The following is a 19,504-nucleotide window of genomic DNA, read 5'->3' on the forward strand; positions in this document are numbered from 1 at the left end:
GTTGCTAAGTTGTGTCTGACTTTTTGAGACCCCGTGAACTGCAGCATGATAGGCTTCCCTGTCCTTCACCGTCTCCCAGAGTTTGCTCAAACTCATGTCCATTGAGTCAATGATGCCATCCAACCATCTCATCCTCTCTGGTCCCCTTCTACTCCTGCCCTCAATCTTTCCCAGCATCAGGGTCTTTTCCAATGAATTGGCTCAGGTGGCCAAAGTATCGGAGCTTCGTGAGTTTAGAATTAAGGATTAGGTGACCGTTGATCTGGTCCTGTTCTGCCAGTTGACTCATGAGGGAACTAAGCCCAATGTCACACAGTGTGTGAGGGTTAGAGCAAGGTTTGGCATCTGCGCTTTTTTTCTGTGGCTTCCACTGGTCTCTATGTCAGATGTGAGGACAGCCAACTTCTTCTGCTGGTGCCCTTGACAGGGCCCCTTCATCTGTCTGCTTTCCGACCTTCCGAGGCTGCAGGCCCAAAGAAGGGGAGGAGAGACTTTGCTGGGGCTGCTGCGGCTGCTGAGGAAACACAGGTTACGATGCTGCCCTAATTGCCTGTGTTATACGCATGGCAGGCCTGGCACGCAGGTGCTCGTGAGGCACTTCCCAATTAATCTTTTCCTCTCTGATTAAGGCTCCCATCCTTAATTGGCTGTGGTGGGGAGGCTTGGGGCTCAGGATGTTTTAAAGAGTTCCACACAATGGAGTGAGTGGAGGGATTTGGGGTTAACCATGCTCACATTATCTGAGACGTGATCGCTGCATGGTCCGGAACATCTGAAACAATATGGAGCCCATTACCGGCTCTGTGTCCCTGGGGACCCCCAGCATTTGTGGGCTCATCGGCAGTGGTTGCATTAGTGCATCAAGCAGGGAGGGGCTGTTGCTGCCTTCACAAGACCTGGGAAGGTCAGAAGAGACTAGAGAGGCCTCTCTGTCTTGGCAGATGCAGGGAAAATATTGACGTATGGTGTATGTTAAGTTTTCTTTCATTAATCAAATACATATTTATTGTGAACCCATCCCGCACCAGGTCTTGTTCCTGGAACTGGGATGCAGTGGGGTGCACAGGAGACATGCCCCTGGACTCCTGGATCATTTGATCTTGAAGGGGAGACAGTGAGTAATCAAATTATCATGGAAATGAGTGCATAATTGCAGAGTAAGAGAGATTCTCTGGAGGCGAGGGACAGTTTATTAATTTGATTTAGTAAACACTTACATAGCCCTTGCCACGCCTGACACTATTTTAAGAACCTTAATAATAGTAACTCATTTAATCTTCACAGTAGACCTGCAGAGTAGGTATCATTATTTATTACTGTTAATATCTACAGTGTATGGATGAGAAAACCGAGGCTCAGAGAGGTTAAGTTGCCCAAGGTCGTGTTGTTGCCGTTCAGTCACTAAGTCATGTCTGACTCTTTGTGACCCCATGGACTGCAGCACGCCAGGCTTCCCTGTCCTTCACTATCTCCCAGTGTTTGCTCAAATTCATGTCCATTGAGTTGGTGATGCTATCTAACCATCTTATCCTCTGTCACCCCTTTCTCCTTTTGCCATCAATCTCTCCCAGGATCAGGGTCTTTTCCAATGTGTCAGTTCACATCAGGTGGCCAAAGTATTGGAGTTTCAGCTTCAGCATCAATCCTTCCAATGAATATTCAGGGTTAATTTCCTTTAAGATTGACTAGTTTGATCTTGCAGTCCACAGGGCTCTCAAGGGTCTTCTCCAGCACCACAGCTGGAAAGCACCAATTCTCTGGCATTCAGCCTTCTTTACGGTTATACAGCTAGTAAATAATGAAGCTGGGATCTACACCCTCACAGTCTTGATTCAAAGTTCATGTTCTTATCCACTTAGGATACCCTCTTTCTGCTGAAAATATATTCCGAAGGAATTGGTCTCTGCATCAGAAAGACTCCCTTGCAAAGTGACATTTGGGGTTATATTTGAAGAAGGAGGACTTGTTAACTAACAGAGAAAGAGCAGCATGGAAAAAGGCCTTTTGGCTGGATGGCGGGTTAGAGAGACAGAAAGGTGTCCACTGAAGCTCGAGGTGAGCTGAGTCTGGGGCAGTGAAATGGAACTGAACTTTACAGGACCTTAAAGGCTACACCGAGGATTCTTTTGGTCTTTGTGTGCTTAGAGAGTCGTGTCTGACTCTTTGTGACCCCGTGGACTGTAGCCCACGAGGCTCCTCTGTCCAAGGAGATTCTCCAGGCAAGAATACTAGAGTGGGCTGCCTTGTCCTCCTCCAGGGGATCTTCCCAACCCAGGGATCAAACCCAGATCTCCTGCATTGCAGGTGGATTCTTTACCATCTGAGCCACCTCGGAAGCCCTTTTGGTCTTTACCTCTACAAAAATGAGGATGCGTCAAAAGGTGGTAGGTAATCAAATTTTCTTCTTGCAAAATGTTGCTATGAATCTGTAAGTCAATGTGTATCTACAGGACCTAGTACCTGGCATGTTGGAGATGTTCAGGGGGTGATGATGATGTCGATGATGACTATAATAATGATGATGACATCAGCAACAGTAACAACTATTGTTTACTGAGTGCTTATTCAAGATTGGACACCTGCTAAATCCTTTATCATCAGGATCTCACTCAGTTCTCACGACCACTTTCTATGAGATTAGGAACAGTGTTATACCATCTTGCACATGGTTGCTCTAAAGCTAGCTTAGAAGGTTTAGTGGTGGGTTGACATTGTGTGGCAGGTACCGGCCACACCACTTACTGAACCCAGCCCTGTCTGGTTCCAGATGCTGGCTTATACCCATGATGGGGACTTCCTATCATGAGAGAAGAGGAAGCGGGGCATTTGGGAGCCTCTCTGCTAATGGTCAGGCTTCCCAAGTGGTCCAGCAGTAAAGAATCTGCCTGCCAATGCAGGAGACACTGGAGATGCAGGTTAGACCCCTGGATCAGGAAGATCACCTGGAGAAGGGAATGGCTACCCACACCAGCATTCTTGCCTGGAGACTCCCATGGACAGAGGAGCCTGGAGGGCTATAACCCATGGGGTTGCAAAGAGTCGGACATGACTTAGTGACTGAGCACACACACTTGCCCTGCTAATGATCATGTCAGTGCCCAGGGAGTTTTCATGGAGTGTTATCTCATAATAACCAGGGAGTTAGACATTTTTGGCCCTGTTCCATAGGTTAGGAAATGGAGGCTCAGATAAATTGCCCCAAACCACATAGTTCCTAAATAGCAGAGGGAGAATTTTAACCAGATCATCTGGCTTCAAGAAAGCCAACGGTTACTCATCTAAAGAAATTGCCCTGACTCCTTCTGGTCTAAATTTCCAGACCTTCTTCATGCTCCTTTGTGCTTGACTATCTACCCAACTGCTTTCCCCCCGATGTTTCCAAGCTACAGAATTTCCATTGTTTTAAAGTAGTGAGCAGTCATGTTCTTCAGGGGAGGCAGGGTAGCCCCCTGCTCAAGGAGGTATCTTGATTAGTCTCTAAGACAATCCTTGTAATGAATATTAGTGGTCCATTTAATAATGGTGGCTGTGACTTTATCCTGGCCAATGAGAGGCAAGGAAAAGTCTGCTGGATCGGGGGAGTAGGGAAGGTTTTTCCTGGTTTTAGAGGGGAAATCAAAGCTTCTATGCAGTTAAATTAACCAACCCTGAACCAACTTGCCTCTGCGTTTCTTCTTGTATGTCATAGTAAGTTTTTTTATCTGATGGCTTAGATGGTATAGAATTTACCTGTAATGCAGGAGACCAGGGTTCAATCACTGGATGGGGAAAATCCCTGGAGAAGGGAATGGAAACCCACTTCAGCATTCTTGCCTGGAGAACTCCACGGACAGAGAAGCCTGATGGGTCACAGTCCATGGGGTGGCAAAGAGTCGGACATGACTAACACTTTCACTTTCAAACCATGTGGAGTTAATTTTATTATTACCCGAGGCCAAAGTATCCTTAATCGATATACTCTGTTTTGGATGGATCCTTGGTAATCTTTGAGGGAGTGGGGACAGAGAAGGAGCAAGGTGAGAAAGTGAGCCAGGGGTTTAAGCACATAGAAGATGAAGCGGGCCCTTCTTGCCCTTTAAACTGTAATGGTTGGTGGAACCTACTCTTTTTTTTTTTCAGTAAATTTTATTGAAGTATAGTTTATTTACAATGTTGTGTTTATTTCTTTTTTTTTCCATTTATTTTTATTAGTTGGAGGCTAATTACTTTACAATATTGTAGTGTTTTTTGCCATACATTGACATGAATCAGCCATGGATTTACATGGAACCTACTCTTTAAAAAAAAAAAACAAACATTATTTGTTTATTTGGCCACACTGGTCTTGGTTGCAGCATTCAAACTCCTAGTTGTGACATGTGGGATCTACTTCCCTGACCAGGGATCGACCCCAGGTTGATCGTTGGAGCATGGAATCTTAGCCACTGGAGCACCAAGGAAGTCCCCTGTAGAACCCACTCTTGTTTCACTCTTGCTGCTTTTGAAATAAACAGTGCTTTCCTCATCTGAGCTAATGTGGGCTTTGGCCCCTGAACTCCTCATCCTGTTCCCTCTGTGTTTCTGGGGAGGGTGCCTCCCTCTCCAAAAGCTGCCCCTTTTAAGGTCCAAAAAGCTGACACTGGTTGATCTGGAAATTTCTAGCTTTTCGGTTCTTTCTGAAGGTGCATTCTGTAAGAAGCTGTGAGGAATTCTGTCCGCTCAGCTGTGTGAGACTTTATAGATAAACTCTCACCCTGTTTCCTCATGGTCTCAGGGTGTGCACAGCATCACAGAGAGACTCACTGAGATCCCGGTCCCTGTCACCTGGGGAAATGGCTCCATTGCACCTAAGTCACTAAGGGCTGGAACTCTGAGGGCTTGGCCATTGGGCAATGAACTAGGACGGTGTGTCTCTGTTTTAGATGCAGTACCAAAAGCTCCAGCGGTGCTGACCTCCTTGTTAGAAGTCCAGGGGGATGCCCAGAGGGTCCAGTTTGTGATGGATTCGCTGTGCCCTTCAGTGACCTCTCTGGAGGGGGTGTGGGAGATGCTCTGATAGAGCTCAGGTCTGCTGTCACATTCAGTGTTTCAAGAAGCTCACTCTGTGAGCCCTTTAACTATGTAGGAGGTAAAGAAAGACAACTAATCTCCAGTTTATGGTACCCAGAAACTCACCAGGGTGGTCTGGGGGAATTTTACCCAGGTGTACTCTTACCTCTCAGCTCAGAGCCTTCGTTGAGCCCTCTGTCTCTTTAAAAACAAAACAAAACAAAACAAAATACACATGCTATTTATTTATTTAGCCGTGTTGGGTCTTAGCTGTAGCAGACGAGATCTTCGTTGAGTCCTGCAGGATCTTTCGTCACAGAGCGCGGGCTCTCTAGGTGTGATGCGCAGGCCCCAGAGCCAGTGGGCTTCAGTAGTTGCTCTGTGGCATGTGGGGTCTTAGTTCCCCGGCCAGGGGCCAAACCTGTGTCCTCTGCATCACCGGGTGGGTTCTTAACCCCTGGGCCACCTGGGAAGTCCCTTGGACTCTCTCCTGACAGTGGCACTAGGGACTGTCTTTTGTCTCCACAGCAGCTCTCAGTAGACATGCGTGGGATGCACTGCACCAGTAGCCCTAGTTGGTCACCCTTCTCTCCACCTGTGCCTTTTCTGTGTAACTCTGCAGTCCCCTTCCACCCTGAATCTGGGTGCAGCCGTGTGACTTGCCTGCTTTGCCCTGCAGAAAGAACGGTGTCCTGATTCTGAGACTAGACTTCAAAAGGTTCTGCATGTTTTGGTTCAACTTCGAATGGTTGCCATTGCCATGTGAAGAACATGCCTGGACCAAAGCCTGATTACAAGAAGTAGGTATGAAGATCGTGGAACAGTCACACCCAGCTTAGGACAGCATTGATTGACCAGAAGTTGACCAACTCCAGGCACATGAACCAGTCCATGAGAGCAGGCAAAATCATCTGGTCAACCCCTACTGGCCCTCAGGCGTGTAAGCAGTAAACCCTAACAGTTGAATGTCACAGAGGTTGTGGTGTTTATCACATAGCATTGCTGTGGCAATAAATAACAGATAAAAGATATGCCAGCCTTTTTCACATTGTTTAGAAATAGTCTTGGCTTGTCATTTCTGCAAAACTATAAATTCTTTGCAGGCAAGGAAATAATAACAAAATCCATAAATGATGACGAGGATGGTAGTGGTGGTGGTGATGCTGTATTATGTATATCACAGTAAGTGATTTATCACAATCATCATGGCAGCTCCACGAGATGGAAACCATCATTGTCTCTACTTAGTAGACACGAGAACTGAGGCTTAGCCCAAGGTCACGTAACTAGCACACATCTCAGTACCTTCAGCATCATGTACAGCAGAAAGCAGTCAATGCTCATGTGTCTGTTGGATGAATGAGTAACTATAGTTCAAATTATGTTTAGTTGAATAAGCCTGAAGCAGATTAAAGTAAAATAGAACATCTGCCTTAAGTGAACATGAATGAGAAGGATAACTTCCCCTGCTTCTCCAGTCTTTGGTTCACGCAGCCTATTTGTGCAGCAAACCCTAAGTGCCTTACGTTTATCCGTTTTGCCTCATCCCTTGGTAACACATTAAAACTAACCATTGGGTTATTGTGACAAACAAGAAAACATACCCTGTTGTCTGTGTGGGTGTGTTTTTTTTTAACAGCGCTATAAATCAGGTTTGCCTTGTTTCCAAATCTAATTCAATTACAGAGAAACTATACCTTGTGGACGATTAAACTGTATATCGTGAGTATCCACTGAGTGATTAGATTACTAAATGTGCTCCCTGCCATAACTTACCTCTGTCCCTGTTGTAGATTGCCCATGCCTACCCAAGGATGGGAACATTCCCGCCGACATACACCGTGTTGAAGGATATTTATAGCGCATCTCAAACTCAGAACGTCTTCTTCAAGGGGATACCAATGCATCATGCAAACTCTTTAGACTTATTATGGTTCTGTAAGTGGAAAAGTCCACTTGACAGATTTCTCTTTTTCTCTTGCCAGTGCTCAGGTATGGGAACACAGAATTATGAAATGTGACCTTTCTTCTTTTCCACAAAAATAATCTCTGAGCTGTCTCTTCTAGGTCAAGGCATGAAGGCTAAAGCCTTTCCCTTCTCTGTGATGAATTTCTCAGAAAAACAGGCATCATACTAAGGGTGAGGGTCTTTGAGACATCTGTGTCTGCAGTAGACGCCTATGGCTATGAGTGGGCAATGCTGATTACCAGGCCTTCCTTTGATCCGGGGCAATCCTCAAAAGAAAGGGGCTTGATTTCATTCATTGACTTACTCTTCCTTTAACACATATTTATTGAGTTCAGACTGCCAAGGCCACTTAAGTACACTAAAAACCTAGCACTATTTGTCTATTATAGTTCCTCATAGCTTATAAAGCATCTTCCTTATAATTCTCTCATTTGCTCCTCATAAAAATCTCATGAAGTGAGCAGAGCCAGGAATAAGCATAATATTTTTAAATTGCCAGTGATGATGTTTGGCATTAATTTAGCAAATATTATATGCCAGGGACTACCTTAAGCACTTCACGTGTTAACCTCTTTTAACTTTCAAATGAGTCCTCTAACATGGGTACTATCATAGGGCTAATTTTTAAAATTTGTATTTATTTGTTTTTGGCTGCACTGGGTCTTCATTTCTGTTCAGGCTTTCTCTAGTCACGGTGGGCAGGCTTCTTGCTCCGGTGGCCTCTCTTGTGGGGCACGGGCTCTAGAGGATGCAGGCTTCAGTAGTCGTGGCTCACTGGCTCTAGAGCACAGGCTCAGAAGTTGAGGCACACAGGCTTCGTTGCCCTGCGGCATATGGGATCTTCCCCGACCAGGGACTGAACCCATGTCCCCTGCTTTGGCAGGTGGATTTTTAACCACTGGGCCACCAGGGAAGTCCCTTGGGCTAATTTTGTTAATTTGAAGCAGCTGAGGTTCAGGGAGGCTCAGTGACTTGCCCAAGATCACCCAACTGTTCAGTGGCAGAAGTTAGATTCAGACTCAGGGCTCTCTGGCCCCCAAAAGTCCAGGCCCCTTTCACTGAGTAGCCTGCCTCCCAGCACGGGAGCTGAGATTTGTTCTCTTCTGATACGGTTCTTCTCCTGGCACCAGAATGTTCTCAGGAATTCATCTTGGCACCAGAAGCTGTATCAGCAGCAGAAACTCTTACCTTCTGAGATCTCACCTCTATTTTCTTATCTGTCCGTTAGAAATTCTTGGAGGTACTATTCTCTTTGAGACGATCCAAGAGTCCAGTAAAATAACCCATTTTTCCAGGACTTACTGAGTCCATCAGAAAAGCAGAAATTCAAAACAATAACAGCAATTTAAAATATCTCTATTTCTTCTTGTGGTTGTTTCCAAAAGGGATGTCTTGGGTAATAAGGATTTTGGTTATTCTACACATTTATCTATGCACTTCTATTTGTATTTGAGTAGCTCCACAAGGCAATCTTTCCAATAATTTAGAGGTCTTTGGTAACTACTAATAACAATATTCTTCATGTTTGCCAAGAAAATTACTACTCAGAGAATCTCTCACAATTGGTAGTTTATTTGATCCTCCTAACTAATGTATTAGATATGAATAGGCATTTCTAATCATCTGTATAGATGAAAACTTTAGAAGGTAGAAGATTCTGGGGTCTTGGTTTGAGGCCTGTGTATCTCACCCAGTGGTAGACAGAATGCTTCAGCATGGCTGGTATCATGCAGCCAAGGACTCACGATAGGCAGAGTAGACTTCCTCACCCCTTGACTTTGGAATTGGCCATGTGACTTGCTCTGGGTGTTAGGAAATGTGACATAGCCGTAGGATGGAAATCTCCTTCCTCAGTGGGGTTTACCCTCATGAACCTCTGCCATTGGCATGTCCCCCTTGGATAGCTACTGTCATTTCAGCCTGGGCCCTCCAGGGCATCATGGCCATGATATAGGTAAGGAAGTTAATATTCTTTTCTTCATAAGGCTTTTGTTAGATTTGAATGAGATCATCTGCATAAGTGACTTGCTCAGTGGTAAAGAATCCGCCTGCCAATGCAGGGGACGTGGGTTTGACCCCTGGGTCAGGAAGATCCTTGGAGGAGGAAATGGCAACCCACTCCGGTATGGTTGCCTGGGAAGTCCCAGGGATAGAGGAGCCTGGAGGGCTGCAGTCCGTAGGACCACAGAAGAGCTGGGTATGAGTTAGCCACTAAACACCAACACCACACCCCAAAGAAACCCCATGCCCAATGGAAGCCCATTTCCCGCTTTGACTTCCTTCCAGCCCTGGGCCATCACTGATCTCCTCTCTGTCTCTGAAAAGTTGCCTTTTCTGGACATTTCATACAGATGGAATCATGTAATATGTGGTTGTTTATGACTGGCTTCTTTCACTCAGTATTGATGTTTTTAAGATCTCTCCATGATATAGCGTGTATCCTCATTCCTTTTTATTGCTGAAAAGTGTTCCATTGTATAGATATACCACACTTCATCTATTTATGGTTGATATGCGTTTAGGTTGTTTCTACTTTTTGGTTCTTACGGAGAATTATTCTTCTATGAACATTTGTGTGCAAATATTTGCATGGACACATATTTTTATTTCTCTTGGGTATATATTTAGGAGTGAATTTTCTAGACCATATGGTAACTCTATTTTTTAAAAAACAATTTGAGGAATTGCCAAACTGTTTTCCAAAGTGGCTGCATTGTTTAACATTCCCTTTCCATCCAGCGTTGAATGAGGGTTCCAATTTTTCTACATCTTTGCCAACACTTGCTATGACTTTAAAAATTCTATCCATTTTAGTCAGTGTGAAGTAGCATCTCATCCTGGTTTTGATTTGCATTTTCTGAATGACTAATGACATTGGACATCTTTTTTATGTTCTTATTGGTCACTTGTATATCTTCTTTGAGGAATGTCTATTCAGATTCTTTCACACTTTCAAACTGGGTTATTTATCTTTTTAATATTGGGTTGTAAGAGTTCTTCATATGTTCTGAATACCAGTTCTTTATCAGATCATGATTTTCAAATAGTTTCTCCCAGTCTATGGGTTGTCTTTTCACTTTTATGATGATATTTCTACCACAAAGTTTAAAATTTCTGTGAATTGAAATTTACTTTTTCTTTTTTTAATTGAAGTATAGTTGATTTACAATATTGTATACCTAATACTTTCTCTTTTGTAGTTTTTGCTTTTATTGCTGCATCTGATGATGCTTTGCCTAGCCCAAGGTCATGAAGATTTATTCCTGTGTTTTTTCCTATGAGTTTTGTAATTTTAGCTATTAAATTTCAGTCTATGATTTGAGTTAATTTTTAAATGTATTTTGAAAGGAGGTTCAACTTCATTCTTTTGTATTTGAATGTCCAGTTGTTTCAACATAATTTATCAACAGGATTATCCTTTCCCCATTGATTCTTGATGCTTTTGTCAAAAATCAATTGATCATAAACATAAGGGTTCACTTATGGATTCTCAATTCTAGACCATTGATCTCTGTATGTTGATCTTTATGCCAGTGCCACACTGTCTTAATTACTGTAGCTTTGTAGGAAGAGTCAAAATTGGGGGCGTCAGTCCTCCAACTTTGTTCTTTATTTCCAAGATTGTTTTAGCTATTCTCAATCCCTTGTATTTCTCTATGAATTTTAGGATCAGTTTGTCAATTTCTGAAAAGAAAAAAGCATCTGGAGAATTGATAGGAATTGTGTTGAATCTCTAGGACACTTTGGAGGGTATTTTCATCTTGAAAGTACCAAGTGTTCTGATTCATGAATGTGGAATGTCTTCTCATTTATTTAGGCATTTTCAAGTATCTTTCAACAATGTTTTATAGTTTTCAATGTAAACATTTTTCACTTAAATTTATTGCTAAGTATTTTATTATTTTTGATGCTATTATAATAGAAGTTTTCTTAATTTCATTTTCAAGCTGTTGATTGCTAGTGCCAAAACATACAGCTTTTTTTTTTTTTTTTGCATATTGCTCTTGTATCATGCAACCTTGCTGAACTTTGGTGTTCTCATTGTGTGTGTGTGTGTGTGTGTGTGTGTGTGTGTGTGTATGTATTCCCTACGCTTCTCTGTATACAAGATCTTGTCATTTGCAAATAAAGATAGTTCTACTTTTCCTTTACAGTGTGATGCCTTCTGTTTCTTTTCCTTGCCTAATTGCTCTGTCTAAAGCCTCCAGTTCAACACTGAATAGAAGTGACGTGAGCAGACATCTTTTCTTGTTCCTGATCTTAGGGAGAAAACATTGTCTTTCACCATCAAGTGTGATGTTTAGCTGTGGATTTTTTATAGATTCCCTTTATCAGTGTGAGGACTTTCCCTTCTAGTCCTAGACCCTTGAGCATTTTTATCATGAAAAGTTGTTGGGTTTGGTAAATCCTTTTTCTGCATCTGACAGGATCATGCCATTTTTCTTCTTTATTATCTGCCCACTCTCAATTGTATGTCCTTGATTGTCTGACCTGTCACCATCTTTCCTATGAGAACCTAGCAAAGGGCCAGCTGCTGGAACATCTCAACGTGAACAGGTTTCAAACAGAAGACCAAGGGAAAGATTCCCTACTTCAAGAAAGACAAATACAGATTTGATTTTACTCCCTCTTTTGGGGGAGGGTGCATCTAGGTCTTAATGGTATGCATTATATCAACATCTTCCTGGATGGACTGGGGTCCAGAGGCCTGACTTGGTAGAATCACAAATTTGTGGTTTTACACTTTGTCAGACAAGAGCTTTCCTAGAACTAGGTTGCTCTACTGATATTCTCTTTTCCACAATTACATTGGACAATATAACCAAGTCCTATAAAATTAAAATCAAGTTTGAAATAGGGTTTGTTAATTACAGTATTTAGCTGTTGTGGTTATTGTTTCCTTGGAGATTAATGAGGTGAGTTATTGTAACATAATTAGGCTACAGTGTATCTAATCTCTTACAAACCCTTGCGATTCAATGTTGTTCCAGTGTCGTTTGAAGGTTAATTTCACTCTGCTGGTATAGACGTGGCAATGCACTTTCTATTGAAATATGTTTTTAATTATGTTTGAAAGTCATTAGTCAAGGGCTCTGCTGGGTTGTTCTGCACATGCTTGCCATGGAAAAATCAGATACTGTTAGACTCATCATGGTCATCCATCCCCATACCCTGGGGTCCCCAGGGCATCAAGGGGGATTTGCCAACAGATGGTCATGCAACCTGCATGAACCTCAGTCTGGTCCCTGGAAGGCATCTTTGATGGTGAAATCTTTGGCAAAAGTCCCCGCCGTGGACTTAGGTCTGTGGGTCAGCCTCCAGAGTGGAATCTTAGGTCACCTCACAGCTGTGGGCTTTCTCAAACACTCACAGCTCTTTCCCACCTTAAGGCTTCATGGATACTGCCACATGCTTTGAATGCTCCTTTTCTGTCTTACTTCCAGTCATCCATCAGCTTAAATGTCACTCCTTCCAAGGGATCTCCCAGGACCTCTGCCTCCCAGGCCTCGTCAGCTCCTCTGTGATCAGCTCCTGTTTCACCCTGTCTTTCCCTCTGTGGAACTGATTGCCATGTGCAAGTGTACATATCTTTGATCATCTGTTTGATGTTTCCCTCCTCATAAGGCTGAGTCTCTGTCTGTTCACCGCCCTACCCACAAGCACATGGCACACACAGAAAATCCTCAGGTGTGGTGGCTGAATGACAGCCCTGGGTTCTAACTTGCTAACCTCTGACAGCCCCCCGGCAGGAGACTCAGCCTCACCTTTGCACCTCATTTTTGTACCCTAGTTCCACACATCTGAATGGCTGGACCACTCCCTGCTTCACCTATTTACCTGTCTCAACTATTCATCAGAGTTCCGGAGGAAGCGCATAGGATCTTCCTCCAGGGGGTGTCCTGAGATGACAGAGTAACCACTACAAGACGAACATCCACCAAAGGCCATTTCTCATTTGTCTGCATTGTGAGGAGGTCTGTCTAGATGATGTCTGAGCTATGGCTTCTAAGATCCTCTATTTGACATTGAACAGGTGGCCCATAGGAAGCTATGGAGGAGATGGCGGGGAGCAGTTAGCAGCCCCACCAAGAACCTCAAGGCAGAAGTCCTGTGCTATTCTGGGTCTTGCTCTATTTCTTTCTCTGTAGCAAAGCATCTCCTACATGGACATCTCTTTAGAGAATTCAAGCCAAGGGACTTCTCTGCTGGTTCAGCAGTTAAGAATCCACCTTGCAATGCAGGGGACGTAGGTTCGACCCCTGGTCAGGGAACTAAGATCCCACCTGCCTTGATGCGACTAAGCCCGCGCCCCACAACTAGTGAGCCTGCGCACTCTGGAGCCTGCGCACAACTGTAGATTCCGTGAACCGCAACTACGGAGTCCGTGTGCCACAAAGATCCTGCACGCTGTGACCAAGACCAGGCACAGTCAGATAATTGAATACCGAAGAAAAGAACTCAAGCCAAGGAAGGTATTTCACAAAGGCTTCTATTTTAAAAATCAGGCCCTCCTTACTGAAGTGTTTTGGAGTGGCCAGATTCAGAGGAGAAGAGGGTTGGTTGATTGTTCCCACTGTTAGCAAAGCTGCTTGTGTATGTGTGTGTCTGTGTGTGTGTGTGTCTGTGTGCGTGTGTGCACAGCTGTGTCCATGTGTATGCATATAGACTGCTCTATCCTGTATCTTCCTGAAAGCTCAGTTGGTAAAGAATCCGCCTGCAATGCAGGAGACTCCAGTTCAATTCCTGCGTCGGGAAGATCTGCTGGAGAAGGGATAGGCTAGCCACTCCAGTATTCTTGGGCTTCCCTTGTGGTTCAGCTGGTAAAGAATCTGCCTGGAATGCGGGAGACCTGGGTCTGATCCCTGGGTTGAGTAGATCCTCTGGAGAAGGGAAGGGCTACCCACTCCAGTATTCTGACCTGGGAAATTCCATGGACTACAGTCCATGGGGTCACAACGGGTCAGACACGGATGAGCGACTTTCACTTTTCTCACATCCTGTTGTGGAGAGACAGAAAATGGTGCCTTCTATTGTGTTCTTAGGCTTATAAAGTCATTTCCCGAAGGGCTTGATTTAATTTAGACAGAAGCTGTTGTCTGGATCAGTGACCTAAGCAAAGGCTTGGAGACTGGAAAAAGTCTCGAAACAAGGCCTCTGCCTGGGTGGGTGCTTGTCAGAGAGGTTGACTGGGAACCTTGCCTACCCGAAATGTCCAGTGAAATCATGGCTCAGAGCTAGATGTCACCGCTGTTTGGTCAGGCAATGGTGAGTGCAGGTGTGAACATCATTGCAGGGTGAATGCTGACTCTCCCTGGGTCTCCGTGTCTTCATCTTCAGGGAGACAGGATGGTGTGGTGGTTACAGCGGAAACTCTGGAGCCAGGGGTTGAAGCTGGAACCACTGGTTCCTAGCCATGAGGGCATAGGGAAGGAATGTGACTTCTCTGAGCTTCTGCTCCCTCCAGAGCAATCCTCATGGGGTGTCTGAGGATTAGAGAGACCAGTGAATGTTTAGAGTAAGTCAGAGTTGTTCTTGTTTTAAAAATAGGGGTGTACTTTCTCCCCTCTGCTGTCACACGGAGCCCAAGGTAGAATGATGGGAAGTGAGAGGAAAGAAAAGGATTGGATACATTCTGTGCACCTACTTCCCTGGTAGGGGCTCAGATGGTAAAGAATCCACCCGCGGTGTGGGAGACCCAAGTTCAATCCTGGGATGGGAAGATCCCCTGGAGAAGGGCATGGCATCCCACTCCAGTATTCTTGCCTGGACACTTTCATGGACAGAGGAACCTGGCAGGCTACAGTCCATGGAGTCACAAAGAGTCAGACACGACTGAGCAAGTAACACTTTCTTTTTACTAAGTGCCTGGCTCCGCTCCATACTGGCTGCCCTGTGTTCTTTACCTTGTTGAACATTCACACCAGCCCACAGAAGTGCGCGAGATCATCCCCTTCCTGAAGAACACGTAAGTTGTCCTTTCCTACCCCGACCATGCTTCTCTCTGGGAGAGTCAGCCCCCACTGGGCTCCACGTGGAGTTGCTGTGATCCGCGCCGCATACATGGAGTGAAGTGAGCATCCCTGACGTGGTGCTGATGGCGAAACATGTATAGGCTGTGTATGGGGGAGGCCAACGGGTGGGGAGGTGGCTCTGCGCAAACGCTGCCCAATGAGAATGTTCCATATTGAATGGTGAAATTGAATCTGATCAACACTCTCACTCAGGAGGTCCCAGTGCTGTGTGAGGGCAGCCCTAACCCTAAAACTAACGAGATACTGGGAGCATCTTCTAGAAGGCCTGATACACATTGCAGAGGTGCACAGCACGTTGGCTACTGAGCTTGCCAGGGCAGTTTTATTGCATTGTTAACTCCCTTGCCTGGACCCTTAAGAAAAATCACCATCACCAAGGACCTCTGTGTGGGTCTCCCCCTTGAGCCCACGTGGGTAACAATATGCTCCCCATCTTCCACACAAGGAGACTCAGAGAGGCAGTTGGAGGTCCACATAGCTGGCATGTGGCAGAACCATTGGAGCGCCTTGGGGCTTGCTCAGCTCTCAGGACCAGCGATGGGCCAGCTGCCGTCAGTGCCTGCTTGGTGTCTGTGCTTCCCAAGGTGGTACCACCAGCACCTTCTCCCCATCAGGGCTGGGCAGCTTTCCAGGTCTGCATGTCCTCAGCCCCTGGGCTGACACCTGGCCAGGTGAGGCTGCTGGGTTTGGCAGGTTAACTGCAGGTGGGGTTCAATTCACTGCACTGGCTTCATTCCTGAGCTTGGCTACCGAACAGGACAAAATGGGGCCTTCCTGTCCTATTGTCTTCTCACCAAACCTGAATCCTGCTTCTCCCAACATTTTTTAAAAATTTTCTGCACATTATTATTATTATTATTTTTAAAGAAGCCCTTTTCTTCAGATGGAATAGGTTTCTCTGATTTAAACTCCTTGGATCCCAGTGTAATTTCCCTGCCCTAACGTGCCATATTGGCCTTTGCGAATCAATCGGTTTTGTCTACTGGATCAGAGGCCTCCCTGAAATGCAGATAAATTGCCCATTATGGAACCATTGTCTCCCAATTCTGGGAGGTATTCAGAGAATTCAAACAGATTTGTCAGGCCTGACCTTCTTTGCAAGCACCAAGCTGGGATTGGCCATCTTTAAATTAAATACTGCTGAGTGCCAACCCCCGCCCTCCACCCCCCACCCCCTGACAGGGCCTTGGATGTCACCCCCACCTCCAGCTATCCCCCTGCTCCTCTGCCTTAGGCAACAGCCCCTCCACTGCCAAGGGAGCCACCAGCATGCCAGGTCCTCGGCTTCTTGGACCCACCATCCTCCACTCTGCACTGGCCTGCTTGTTGAGTAGCCTTGGGGTCAGCCAGGGGCAAATCCTCGTCCACAGCCTGAAGTCCAGAGAAGGGAGGCTCAGAGAAAGGACTCTGCCACTTCCTGCCTCTCTCTCTGCTCTTGCCCTGAACACCAGCATTATTTTTTACTGTAAGTCTCATGGGCTTCCCAGGTGGCCCTAGTGGAGAGAACCTGCCTGCCAATGCAGGAGACGTAAGAGACTCAGTTTCAATCTTTGGGTTGGGAAGACCCCCTGGAGGAGGGCATGGCAACCCACTCCAGTATTCTTGCCTGGAGAATCCCATGGACAGGGGAGCCTGGAGGGCTTCAGGCCACACGGTTGCAAAGAGTTGGACAGAGCTTAGTGACTAAAAAACAGCAACATAACTAGTGTATAATATTAGCAATAGTACTAACTGTAGGTATCATAATCAATAACACAATATTATTTCTCATATGACACAGAATCATTAAAATATTTTAATATCATCAACAATATTAACACTAATGTATGCTGGCTGCTACAAGTCTCCTCTGTCCACTGAGCCTTTTTCTATCAACTTTGTGACTCATGTGCAAGCGTAACAAAGTAGAAACTACAAACAATAGTGGTGAGGATGATGGACTTATGAGTCCTGTGTGTGTTCTAAGCATTTGCCAAGCATGCAGATTTCAGTTCAGTTCAGTCACTCAGTTGTGTCCGAATCTGCAACCCTATGGACTGCAGCACACCAGGCTTCCCTGTCTATCACCAACTCTGGAGCTTTCTCAGACTCATGTTCATCGAGTTGGTGATGCCATCCAACTGTCTCATCCTCTGTTGCCCCCTTGCCCTCCTGCCCTCAATCTTTCCCAGCATCACAGTCTTTTTCAGTGAGTCAGTTCTTCACATCAGGTGGCCAAAGTATTGGAGCTTCTGTTTAGTATCAGTCCTTCCAATGAATATTCAGGACTGATTTCCTTTAGGATCATCTGGTTGGATCTCCTTGCAGTCCAAGGGACTCTCAAGAGTCTTCTCCAATACCACAGTTCAAGAGCATCAATTCTTTGGCGCTCAGTTTTCTTTATAGTCCAACTCTCACATCCATACATGACTATTGGAAAAACCATAGCTTTGACTAGGTGGGCCTTTGTTAGCAAAGTAATGTCTCTGCTTTTTAATATGCTGTCTAGGTTGGTCATAACTTTCCTTCCAAGGAGCAAGCGTCTTTTGATTTCATGGCTGCAGTCACCATCTGCAGTGACTTTGGAGCCCCCAAAAATAAAGTCTATCACTGTTTCCATTGTTTCCCCATCTATTTGCCATGAAGTGATGGGACCGGATACCATGATCTTCATTTTTTGAATGTTGAGTTTTAAGCAAACCTTTTCACTCTCCTCTTTCACTATCATCAAGAGGCTCTTTAGTTCTTTTTGCCTTTTCATACTGTTCATGGGGTTCTCAAGGCAAGAATACTGAAGATTTCACTTCCCCCAGTAGTCGACGCACTGAGTCATTTCCTTCTGTGCTCAGTAGCTCAGTAGTAGTGTCTGACTCTTTGCAACCCTGTGGACTGTAGCCCACCAGGTTCCTCTGTCCTTGGAGTTTCCCAGGCAAGAATACTGGAGTGGGTTGCTATTTCCTTCTCCAGGGGATCTTCCTGACCTGGGGACTGAACCCAAGTCTCCTGCATCTCCTGAATTGCAGGTAGATTCTTTACGCTAAACCACCTGGGAAGCCTGAATCACTTACTTCTGTCATTGTATGGTTAAGGAAACTGAGGTTTGGAGAGGTTTTATAATTTTCCCAAGTGCACAATATGTGGGAACTATTATATCTGGCCTTGAGTTCTAACCCAGGTACCAGGGCTGATTTTGTATAGTTACTTACACTGGTTAGAACCTCTTACTTTAAAAGTTCCTAAGCCGAAACTCCCGTGAGCAAAGGAGGCCTTGCTCCTGACAGGAGCTCTGCAGGAATATTTGTGTATTTCAAGGGGTTCATTGGCTCCTTCACACAAGGGAAGCCATCTATACCAGGAGGGATCCCCAGATGGAGGGCTGCGTGGGGCAAGCACCTGCTTACCCACTTCGGGGGCTTCTAGAAGGCAGCAGAGGTCCTGGTGGTCAGGAAGTGGGTGGTGGTGGAAACACCTTTGCCTGCTGCCTTGGTGCCCTGATTGTTCCGAGGCGCAGGCCCCTGAGCTGGCCTGGTGGTTCCTCTGAGAATCCCCGTCTCTGAGCTTCTGTCTGCTGCTCTTCTCCCCGTGGCCTGGAAACACCTGCAACGCGATTCCCTCCCAGCACCGAGGCAGCTCTGTGTGTGAGGTCTGATGCATGCCTGCCAGTGTGTGCTGTCAGCCTCCTTCCCCCTCCCATTGTGTAAAGCTCCGGGATCACTTCTGGTCCACCCATCCCGGCCGACCCTCTGTACCTGAAACACCCCTTCCCGTGGGTACCCAGGCACAGTCCCATCTTTCTCCTTAGAAGTCTAGTGATGCTCCCTGGCTGCATGAACTCCATCCGCACAGCCCTGGCTCATCCCTAGTGTCTCCCCTGGCAGCTGAGAACCCTGAAACCAGCCCAGGACTTTCAGGATCCCAGCTCCAGGGCAAGACGGACAGGAGAGCGGTGACGTGTGTTGAGGGTTTGCCACTGCTGAGGACTCTCCCTGGCTGAACATTGACTTTGGAAACTGGCCAACCTAAATCAGTCACTTGCACGCTGTGGGTTCTTGGGTAAGTGACTTAAACTTTCTGAGCTTCCGTTTGTTGGAGATACCAGTATACCTTCTGGGGAGATGCCGATATGGCAGGGAGCAGGAAGTCTTTGGTATTTTTTCAGTGATTTCTAATATGTGTCTTTCCATCCTCGAGCACATCTCACACAGTAGCCTCTCAATCAGCGGCACATTATCTCATCCGCTCAGGTGTTTCATGTGAGCTCCTCTCTCCTGCCGACCCGAGAGCTTAATGAATCTAGAATCCCCCAGCCTGCATCCGTGAACTGGGCATCCCCTTGCAGAGATAACCTCGTTGCCGCTGTGAACAGGGTAATATTTCCCCCTTTCTTCGTAGTCTAATGAATAAATGATATTCCCATTGGTTATTTATCTACTTTTAGAATTTGAATGGAATTCTACTGATAATTACGGCATTTCACCGTTTGATAGGAAATTGG

Source organism: Cervus elaphus, chromosome 10 (genome assembly GCF_910594005.1).
Source record: "Cervus elaphus chromosome 10, mCerEla1.1, whole genome shotgun sequence".
Taxonomy (NCBI): domain Eukaryota; kingdom Metazoa; phylum Chordata; class Mammalia; order Artiodactyla; family Cervidae; genus Cervus; species Cervus elaphus.